Consider the following 11400-nt stretch of genomic DNA (forward strand, 5'->3'; position numbering starts at 1 on the left):
ATCTACTGAGCCACCGAGGCACCCCATTTTCCCCCACTTCATTGAAGTTATCAGTGATTCATGTTAAAGAATTAGTAACATTAAGCAATTAGTTTGACATGGCAAAAGATTTATGGACATTCTGTTTTTAAATTTTTTTATTGAAGTATAAATAACGTTCAATGTTAAATTTCAGGTGCACAACATACTGATTCAACAATTCTATACATTACTCAGTGATCACCATGATTGTCTTTATAATTATTTTAGGCAAAAATTATACCAGTCTTTTGTCATTTTTAATTATTTTTGTGCAAGACCTCATCTATCCTTCAGACATAGAAAATTGTAAAATTCTAAGTTTCTCAAACAGAAAGGATTTTAATACAAGAAAGTAAATGCTCACAGGTTTTTTTCCCTATTTTTAATAGACTTTATTTTTTAGAGCAGTTTTAGGTGCACAGCAGAGCTGAGCAGATGGTACAGAAATTTTCCATATACTGTCTGCTCCACACACATACATAGCCTCCTTCCTTAACAACATCCCCTATGAAAGTGATACATTTTTTACAACTGATGAACCTACATTGACACATCATTACCACCCAAAGTCCCTAGTTTACATTATGGTTCACTCTAGGTGTTGTCATTTTATGAGTTTGGACAAATGTATAATGACATGTATCCATTATATGTATGACCATTACAGTCTTATACAGAGCAGATTCTCTGCCCTAAAACCGTCTGTGTTCCACTTGTCCATCCTTCCTTCTCCTAGAAGCCCTGAAACCATTAATCTACTGTCTCCATAGTTCTGTCTCTTCCAGATTGTCATAGGGTTGGCTTCTTTCAACTATTAATATACATTTAAAGTTCTTTCATGCCTTTTTTTTTTTTTAAGTAGGCTTCATGCCCAGTGCAGAGCCCAATGCGCGGTCTGAACCCATGACTCTGAGATAAGAGCTGAGCTGAGTCAAGAGTTGGATGCTTAACTGACTGAGCCACCCAGGTGCCCTTCTTCCATGTCTTTTCATGATTTGATAGCTCATTTCTTTTAGCACAGAATAATAATCCACTGTGCGGATGTACCATAGCTTATTCATCCATTCACAAACTGAAGGACATTTTATTTGCTTCCATGTGTTGGAAGTTATGAACATAACTCCTTTGGGGAAGTACCAAGGAGCACAGTTGCTGGATTGTATGATAAGAATATGTTTACTTTTGTAAGAAACCACCACACTGTGTTTGAACCATTTTCCATTCTTACCAACAATGAATTAAGATTTCCTATTCTTCACCATCACATGCTGTTTGTTGTCATTGTTTATTATTTTGCTTATAGGTGTGTAGTGGTATTTCATTGTTGTTTTAGTTGAATTTCCCTGATGACATATGATGTATGATATATATTTTATATGCTTATATGCCATTCGTATGTCTTCTTTGGTGAAGTGTCTGGTAAGGTCTTTGGTCCATTTTCTAATCAGATGATTTCTTTCCTTTTTTTGTTGTTTGTTTTTTGTTTTTTGTTTTTCCTTTTTTTCTTTTTTTTTCCTTTTTTAATAAAAAACATATTTGACATGTAACTTTGAGTAAACTTAAGGTGTATAATATGTTATTTTGATACATCGATGTATTATAATATGTAGTATGATTGCCACTGTAGGGATAATTAGCACCACCATCATGTTACATAATTATCATGTCTATTTAGCTTCTGAAATCATTGAGTTCTATTCTAGTCTCTTGGCATTCTGATGGTTGTAATACAACATGGATGTCAGTATCCACTAGACCTAGTGCACAGGTCTCTAGGGCTTATTTACTTCACATCGCAAATTTGTACCCTTAACATCTGTCCTATCATCCCACTCCCATCCCTCAGTAATCACAGTTTACTATCTGTAGTTTGGAGTCTTTTTTAGATTCCATCTATAAATTATATCATATGGTGTTTATCTTTCTAATTTATCTTACTATGGATAATGCCCTCAAGGTCCATCCAAAGTTTGTATATTTTGGATAACAGTCCTTTATGAGATACATCTTTTGCAAATATTTTCTTATAGACTGGGGCTTGTCTTTTCACTCTCTTGACAGTGTCTTTCTACAGAGTAGAAAATTTAAATTTACTTAAATTAAATTTACTTATTTAAACTTAATGAATTCCAGCTTTATCAATTCTTTCTTTCATACATTGTTCCTTTGGTATTATACCTAAAAAGTTATTGCCACCCCTAAGATCATATATTTATTTTCCTATATTATTCTTTAGGAGTTTTATACTTTTGCATTTTACATTTAGGTTTCTGATCCATTTTGAGTTATTTTTGCATGCAATGTAAGTTCTACTTCATTTTTTGGCAGGTTGATGTCCAGCATCACTTTTTGATAAGACTATCTTTGCTCAGGGATTTGTGTGTGTGTGTGTGTGTGTGTGTGTGTGTGTGTGTGTGTTTACCACTTTATCAAAGATCAGTTGACTATAATTATGTGGGTTTATTTCTGGGATCTCTATTGTGTTCCATTGATTTGTCTATTTTTCTGCCAGGATCATACTGTATTAATTACTATAGCTTTATACTAAGTCACAACATGAAGTAGTATCAGTTCTCCAACTTTCAAGTCAGGCCTACTTCCTCTGTTCTGAGTAGGTCTTTTGCCTCTCCAAATAAATTTTAGAATTAGTTCATCAGTAAAATAATATTGTTTGCACAAAATAACCTGCTGCAATTTTGATTGGGATTGCATTGAATCTGTAGATCAAGTCCAGAAAAACTGAAATCTTGACAATATTGAGTCTTCTAGTCCATGAACATGGATTATCTCTTCATTTATTTAGTTCTGTTTGATTAATTTAATCAGTTTTGTATATTCCTCGTATAGATCTCATTTTTAGAAGTGCAAAAGTAAATATTGTTGTGTTTTTCGCTCATATTCTACTTGGTCTTTACTCATATAGAGGAAAGCAATTAACTTTTACATGTTAACCTTATATCCTTACACCTTGCCATAATTACTTAGTTCCAGGAGTTTTTTGGTTGATTCTTTCAGATTTTCTGCATAGGAAATTATGTCATCTATGATTAAAGACAGTTTTATTTCTTCCTTCTCAAACTGCATAACTTTTTTTATGTTTTACTGCATGAGCTAGGACTACCATTACTACCCTGAAAAGCACTCATAACGGGGACATCCTTGCCTTGTTTCTTATGTTAGCAGGAGAGATTTGACTTTCTTACCATCAAGTATGATATTACCTGTGGGTTTTGTGTACATGTTCTTTTTCAAGTACAGGAAGTTCTTGTTCTAGAGGAATAGAGAATAAATCTACTCTCAGTTCACTGAGCGGTTTTTTAATTTCTTTTTTGGGAATGGGTGTTGGATTTTGTCAAGTGCTTTTTCTGCACCTGTTGATAGGATCAAGTGATTCTTATTCTTCAGTCTGCTTATGGATGAAATACTTTAACTGACTTTTGAATGTTGACATCCTTGCATAACTGGGATAAATCCCACCTAGTCATAGTGTATAATTCTTTACATATATTGTTGGATTCTATTTGTAATATTTCATTGAGAATTTTTGCATTTATGTTCATGAGAGATATTGGTCTATAGTTTGTTTTTTTCTTGTACTGTCTTTGTCTGGTTTTAGTATTGGAATAATTATGGCCTCACAGAATGCCGCTATCTTATAAAATAAACTGTAGAGATTTGGTATAATTTTTCCTTAAATATTTCATTGAATTCATAGGTTGTCCAGAGTGGGCTGGAGTTGGGTATTTCCTTTTCTCCACAGGAGGCTGGTGCCAGCTAGCACTTTCCCCCGTGAGGACTGCCAAGAAAAGCCTAATAATTGCCTATGGTCAGGCTTGAAAGATCACACATAGACTTTGGCCTGGAGCAAGTTTCCTCAGCTTCCAGGACCTGGGTCCATCCTTCCAACAGCAGACCACACTGTTGGTATGTTCACTTCCAGGGGTGGTCAGGCAGGAGCTGTATTCAAGGGATGTGGATGACCATTGGCATGTGAACTATAGGTGTTTATACCTGCGCATGTGTAGGTGCCTCACATTGTAAAGTAAGTGAGAATGAGAGGGAGAGGGGGTAAGCTGTAGTCCATGGGCAGGCACCTGGGAAACCAGGGTGGCCCTCCCTGTGCTACCACCTTTTGGCATGGAACCTTATAGATTCTCAATTCTAAACTTGAATCTGGCCTTCCAGTGTTATGAAAGGTAAGTCTGTCAAGGTAAGAGGTAGAAACGTGTTTTATTTAACACTTTATTAGGGCTATTCTTTGTTTACTTTTTATTGTGGCAAAAAGCATGTAACAATTTGCATCTTAACTGTTTTTAAGTGTTTAACTATTTCAGGAGTATTAAGTATATTTGCATTGTGAAACAGATTTCTGGACTTTTTCAACTTGCAGATCTGAAACTATATCCATTAAATAACAATTCCCTTTTCTTCTTCCTTGCAACCCCTGGTAACTATGATTTTACTTTATGTTTCTATGAATTTGACTACTTTAGATTTTTATTTAAGTGGAATCATACATTATTTGTCTTTTTGCAACAGACTTCTTTCACTTAGCATAATATCCTCAAGGTTCATCCATTTTGTAGCATGTGATAGTATTTCTTTGCTTTTTAGGGAGGAATAATATTCCTATGTATGTACATACCACATTTTGTTCCCTCATGCATTGTCAATGGACATTTGGCTTGCGTCCATCTCTTGGCTATAGTAAATTAGTGCTGCAAATATCTCTTTAAGATCCTACTTTCAACTCTTTTAGAATAGAAATCCCAAATGGGATTGCTAGCTCATATGGTAGCTCTATTTTTAATTTTTTGAAGAACCTCCATACTATTTTCCATAGCAGCCTCACCATTTTACTAACTCACCAATAATGCACAAGGGTTGCCGTTTTCAATATCCTTACCAACATTTGTTTTCTGTTTTCTTTCATAGTTGCCATCCTAATGGGTATGAGGTGATAGTTCATCATGGTTTTGACTTGCATTTCTGATAATTAGTGATATTGAGCATCTTTTCATTTGCTTGCAGGCCACTTATATATCATCTTTGGAGAAATATCTATTCAGGTCTTTCTTAGTCCATGTGAGCGCCTATCACACAATACCATAGATTGGGTGTCTTATAAACAACAGAAATTTATTTCTCACAGTACTGGAGGCTGAAAAACCCAAGATGAAAGCACTAGGAGATTCGGTGTCTGGTGGGAGCCTGCTTCCTTGTTTACAGATAACCAACATCTCACTATAACCTCACATAGTGGAAGGGGCAAAGGAGCTCTCTGGGGTCTCTGGAGTCTCTAAGAGCACTAATCCCATTTATGAGAGTTTCCTCATGACCTAATCACTCCCCCAAAGCTCCACCTCCAAATATGATCACACTGGATTAGGTTTTAACACATGAATTTGGGGAACACACAAACATTCAGTCCACAGCAAAGTCTCTTGCCCATTTTTTAATCAGGTTATTTGTTTTTATTGTTGTTGAGTTGTAGGCATTCTGCATATATTCTGAGACACTACCGGCTTACCAGATATCTAATTTGCAAATATTTTCTCCCATTCTGTAGTTTGTTTTTTGACTCTATTGATTGTGTCCTTTCATTCACAACAATTTGCAAGTTTCATGTAGTCCCATTTGTCTATTTTTTGCTTTCATGGCCTCTTTACTCCCACATCCAGAGATATTGATTGTGTCACCTAGGTGAAATGCATAACAATGCCTGTGTCATAAATGGATGCTGGATAATGGGCGTCTATTCCCTATCCACCTCCCTTTGTTTCTCTCAAGAAACCCAAGCCACACAAACATAAATAAACATAAATTGATAATAGATGAGGATGATGATATATAGATAGATAATCAGTATAGATTTTTTTTATATTCAAGATAGATATTTTAGTTTGTAACTTAGAAATTACACAACCCATATTAAAGAGAACATGGGTCATGTGGAAATTGAAGTTTTTTTATTCTCTTCCCTGTCTGTCCTGTTTGTTACTACACTTCCCAAGGATGATTCTTAATCTACCCACTGCCTCTTTTTTCAACCACAAATGGGGAGAAGTCTTGCTTCTCTGTCCCTTTCTGGAAGATGACAGTGGAAAATCAGAAGCTCTCCTTCAAGACCCACTTCCTTCCTGCAACATCATTCCTCTGGACCATCTCTGTTTCAGAAATTCAGGCAGAAAACATTCTAAAAATCTCAGCTGTCCTAGAAAGGAGGCCATACACACTCACTGATGCCAAAATGCAAGGGCAGCAGAGACAGCCCACTGTTAGTCTGCCTGAGAGTCCAGGGGAACCTTTGAGAGGAAGGAGTTTTTCCCTTAATGTTTAGTTGTTAAATTTGAGAGAGAGCACAAACACGAGTGCAGGAAGGGGGACAGAGAGAGAGAGAGAGAGAGAGAGAGAGAGAGAGAATCCCGAGCAGGATCCATGTTATCAGCGAGAGCACAAGTGGAGCGCATTCCCATCAACATGAGATCATGACCTGAGCCGAAATCAAGAATCAGATGCTTACCTGACTGAACCACCCAAATGCCCCAGTAAGGAGCTTTTAGACCAGGAAACAGAGCTGGAACATTTAGCTGACCTAGGGCAAACAGCGAAGTGCTAGCTCCTGTCATGCTCTGTACAATTATGGCCCAGCAGTTTCCAACCATGAAAGCAATTCGTGAGAGAAGGACAGATGAAAAACTCAGGAAAGTAGATAAAGAGATAAAGAAATGGCTTCTAGAGACTTCAAGATAAATGCTCCTCAAGCTTTTCCTACTCCTCTGTTCTAATTCATGACTACCTGAACACTATATTCCTGTCTCAGCACCTGTTTCTCCAAATCCCATGCCCAGAAGGCTGTTTCCTGTAGGAACTCCTTGCCCACTCTAATTACCATGAGTATGGCTACAAACATGGCACCTCTTTGGCTTCTCCATTAGAGCTGACATAGGCTACTTCACTGAACAAACTGAGAGGGCAACTGCCACATAACAGCCTGTTTCCCAATGATTTTTCTCTTTGTTTTTTGGGGTTTTTTTTTTGTATATACAATCATCCCTCAAGTAGCAAGTGATCTTTAGTTGTCCTCATGTATTTAAGAAACAGTAACAAGTGGACTGAACAATCATCGGACCAAACTTGTCAACTAGTGGACTTCACTTTAGAGAAAGGGCAAACTGTGTGGGCCACTTTATTTGGTGCCAGCTATTCAACAGGATTCGTAGTTCATTATTCTTAGGTTCATTTCATGAGACAAGAGCCTAACAGTCCCCTAATCTCAGGGGGTCAAGTTGGACGTCCATAATAAGGCGGGCTGGAAACATTCTTAGACTCCAGCAATTGAAACAGTCTGTAGATCCCACCATTGAGTACATAGTCCTAAACGTCATTCTCCTTTTTTCAGTACAGAGCCATGCCCACCCTATTCTGAAGGTCTTGTTGACCCCACTCCAGATTTCTCTGGTTCAAACTCTCTAAACTCAACCTCTTTTCTTCTGATGGGTTGATTAGGGAAGAAGAATTGTGAAACCTCAATATCTAAACAGAATGGTGAAAGGAATCAGTTAAGCTTTAAAGAAATTTTTCCACAATTATTATAAATTGAAACCTACTTAATATCTTAATATCTAATTGAGCCTCAGTTATCTCAGTTGTTACTAATATTCCTTACTTTGGCCTTGAGGGATTGAGAATTTCATGAAATGGGTTCTTTTCTGTACTTATTATGGGTAAAATAAAAAATCAGTATCATGGCACATGAGATAATTTTCTTATATAATCGAGGGAAAAATGAAAAGGAGAAATAACAATAATCTTGTAGCCTAGCTCTATGTTTCAAGATTGCAATGTATTATGCAAATTATATTTGTAAAGGCATATGAGGCAGGTATTGTTTGCATTGTACAAATAAATACACAGAAGTTTACAAATATGAACATACTTTGACCAAACCTGCATGGCTAGTAGCAGGTAGAAAAGTGATGCACACACATATTTAAACTGAGTCAAAAAATCATGTTCTCTTTAACGTTAAATTATAACAATGACTAGAAATTTGTGGTCACAAATCTAGATGAGCTCCAGGTTAAAATGAAAATTGACTGTCAGAGAAATACAAATCTTGCAGCAGCATGCATGCAGTGAAAACCATATAGGCTCTGTAATCAGGCTGACTTTCATCCAAACTCTGATGTTTTCATTTACTGCAAAAACAAGGAGATGCTCCACTGGGTTCTTCTGAGAGTGAAAGACTTGCCAGTGTGAATCACCACAGGGACAAATGGATCCTGAAAAACAGCCTGTAAGAGGAGGGATATACATGGGGAAAAGGAAAGGATCTGGCTTTTCTTTCTCAGTCTAACCTTTGAGAGGTAGACAAGCCCAAATGTGATCTTGGACAGTGAGGGTAAAGGATGGCGTTTTAAATGGAGGTTTTATTAATATTTAGGTATGGCAAAGCCAAAAAGTCAGGGAATGACTGACTTTGAAAAGATAACTTGTGAGAAAATATTTGTAAAAGACAAATCTGATAAAGGACTGTTATCCAAACACAAACTCTTAAAGCTACACAATAAGAAAAAGAAGTACCTTATTTAAAAATGGGCCGAAGACCTGAACAGACACCTCACCAAAGAAGATATAAAGATGGCAAATAAGCATATGAAAAGATGCCCCACATCATATGTCGTCAGGGAAACACAAATCAAAACAATGAGATACTACTACATGCCTATTAGAGTGACGTAAATCAAGAACACTGACAATAGCACATGGTGGGGTAGATGTAGAGCAAAGGGAACTCTTATTCATTGCTAGTGGGAACGGAAAATGGTGTAGACACTTTGGAAGAAGTTTAGCCGTTTCTCACAAAACTAAACATACGTTTACCATACAATCCAGCGATTGTGCTCCTTGGTGCTTAACCAAAGGAGCTGAAAAACCTACAGATGGATGTTCATTGTAGCTGTATTCATAATTGCCAAAACTTAGAGGCAACCAAGATGTCCTTCAGTTTGTGAATGGATGAATAAGCTGTGGTTCATCCAGACAGTGGAATATTTCAGTGCTAAAAAGTAATGAGCTATCAAATCGTGAAAAGACATGGAAGATGGGGCACCTGGGTGGCTCAGTCAGTTAAGCGTCTGACTAGCTCAGGTCATGATCTCACAGTTCGTGAGTTCAAGCCCTGCATCGGGCTCTCTACTGCCAGCGTGGATCCTCTGTCTCACTATCTTCCCCTCACCCGCTCATTCTCTGTCTCTCTGTCTCTCTGTCTCTCTCTCTCCTCTCAAAATTAAATAAACTTTAGGGGCTCCTGGGTGGCTCAGTCGGTTAAGCATCAGACTTCAGCTCAGGTCATGATCTCATGGCTCATTAGTTCAAGCCGCATTTGGACTCTGTGCACACAACCCAAAGCCTAGAGCCTGCTTCAGATTCTGTGTGTCTCTCTGTCTGCCCTCCCCTGATTGCTCTCTCTCTCTCTCTCTCTCTCTCTCTCAAAAATAAGTAAACATTTAAAAAAATTTTTTGGGGGCGCCTGGGTGGCGCAGTCGGTTAAGCATCCGACTTCAGCCAGGTCACGATCTCGCGGTCCGTGAGTTTGAGCCCCGCGTCGGGGGCTGGAGCCTATTTCCGATTCTGTGTCTCCCTCTCTCTCTGCCCCTCCCCCTCCCCTGTTCATGCTCTGTCTCTCTCTGTCCCCAAAATAAATAAACATTGAAAAAAAAATTTAAAAAAAATAAATAATTTTTTTGAAATAAATAAACTTTAAAAAAAGACTTGGAAGAAACTTAAATGCATAACACTAAGTAAAAGAAGCCAACTCTATGACAACCTGGAAAAGGCAAAACTATACATACAGTAGAGAGATTAATGGTTGTCAGAGCCTCTGGTGGAGAGAGGGATTGATAAGTGAAACACAGGATTTTTAGGGCAGAGAAACTATTCTATGTGACACTATAATGGTTATACATATAACAGATACATGGCATTATACATTTGTCCAAACCCATCAAATGACAACTCTCTTGTAACCCATGGACTTCGGGTGATGATGATGTATAACTGTATGTTCATCAATTATATCAAATGTACAACTCTAATGGAGAATGCTGTTAATGGGAGAGGCTGTACATGTGGGAAGGTAAGAGACATGTGGGAAATCTCTGTACTTCTGCTCCATTTGCTGTGAGCCTAAAACTGCTCTAAAGAAAACTGTCTTCTAAAAAAAAAAAAAGGCAGTGTTTTATATTCATCATTCCCAAGAGAAGGGAGCATGCCACATACCATTGGGGCCACACAGGAAAGCACCAGGATTGGTCATGAAGCAGAAAGACTGGGGGAAATTAGACAAAAGATTTTCTATTTTCTACAAGAAGGAATGGGCAAGGCAGAGAAAGCAGGTTTAGGGTTGGCTAGTTTAAATAATTTCAGCTGGTTCTGGGGCATAGGAGCTCTGGGATGGATACAGTAGATGGGTAGTATCCCAGAGTTTTGTAGCTTGATAAAGGCAGTTACAGAAGTATGGGTCCTGAATTGGGCCACACTTATGAGCTGAGGGAGTTAATCACCACCCAACGTACCTTCACGAAATATTAAAAGTTTTTCAAGCTTATGAAAGGACACAAATTGATAACATGAAAATATACGAGGTATTTGTAAAGGTAAGCTGTAATCAAATTCAGAATACTATAATCTGGTGGTATCTTAACCACTTAATTAAAGTATAAAGTACAAAAGGATTAAAATAGCTATACCTACAATAATTTGTTAATGGATACACAATATATAAAAAGGTAAATTATGACATCAGAATATAAAAGGGGAAGAATAAAATGGTAGAGTTTCTGTATGCAATTAACGTTATATTGCTATCAGTGTAAAATAGACTCCTATCTCTATAAGTTGTTTTATGTACCAACTTCAGTAAGATTTTAACCACCTAAGCTCTTAAAAAAAAAGTAATATTAAAGACAAGAAAGTATCAGAGAAAATGTTCAGAGACAACCATAAAACAATGAATAATATGGCAAAAAATACATATCTATCAATAATTACTTTGAATGTAAATGGACTAAATGCTCCAATCAAAAAATGTAGGGTAAGAGAATGGATTAAAAAAAGAAAAAAAAAACCAATACTCATCTATATGCTGTCTACAAAAGACCCATTTTAAACCTAAAGACACCTGCAGATTGAAAGTCAGAGGATGGAGAAACATTTATCATGCAAATGGATGTCAAAAGAAAGCTAGAGTAGCAATATATTGGGCAAAACAGACTTGAAAACAAAGACTGTAGCAAGAAACAAAGAAGGACACTACATAATAATAATAATAATAATACGGGGAACAATCTAACAAAATATATAACAATTGTAAAT

The sequence above is a fragment of the Felis catus genome, chromosome D1 (genome assembly GCF_018350175.1).
Source record: "Felis catus isolate Fca126 chromosome D1, F.catus_Fca126_mat1.0, whole genome shotgun sequence".
NCBI lineage: Eukaryota > Metazoa > Chordata > Mammalia > Carnivora > Felidae > Felis > Felis catus.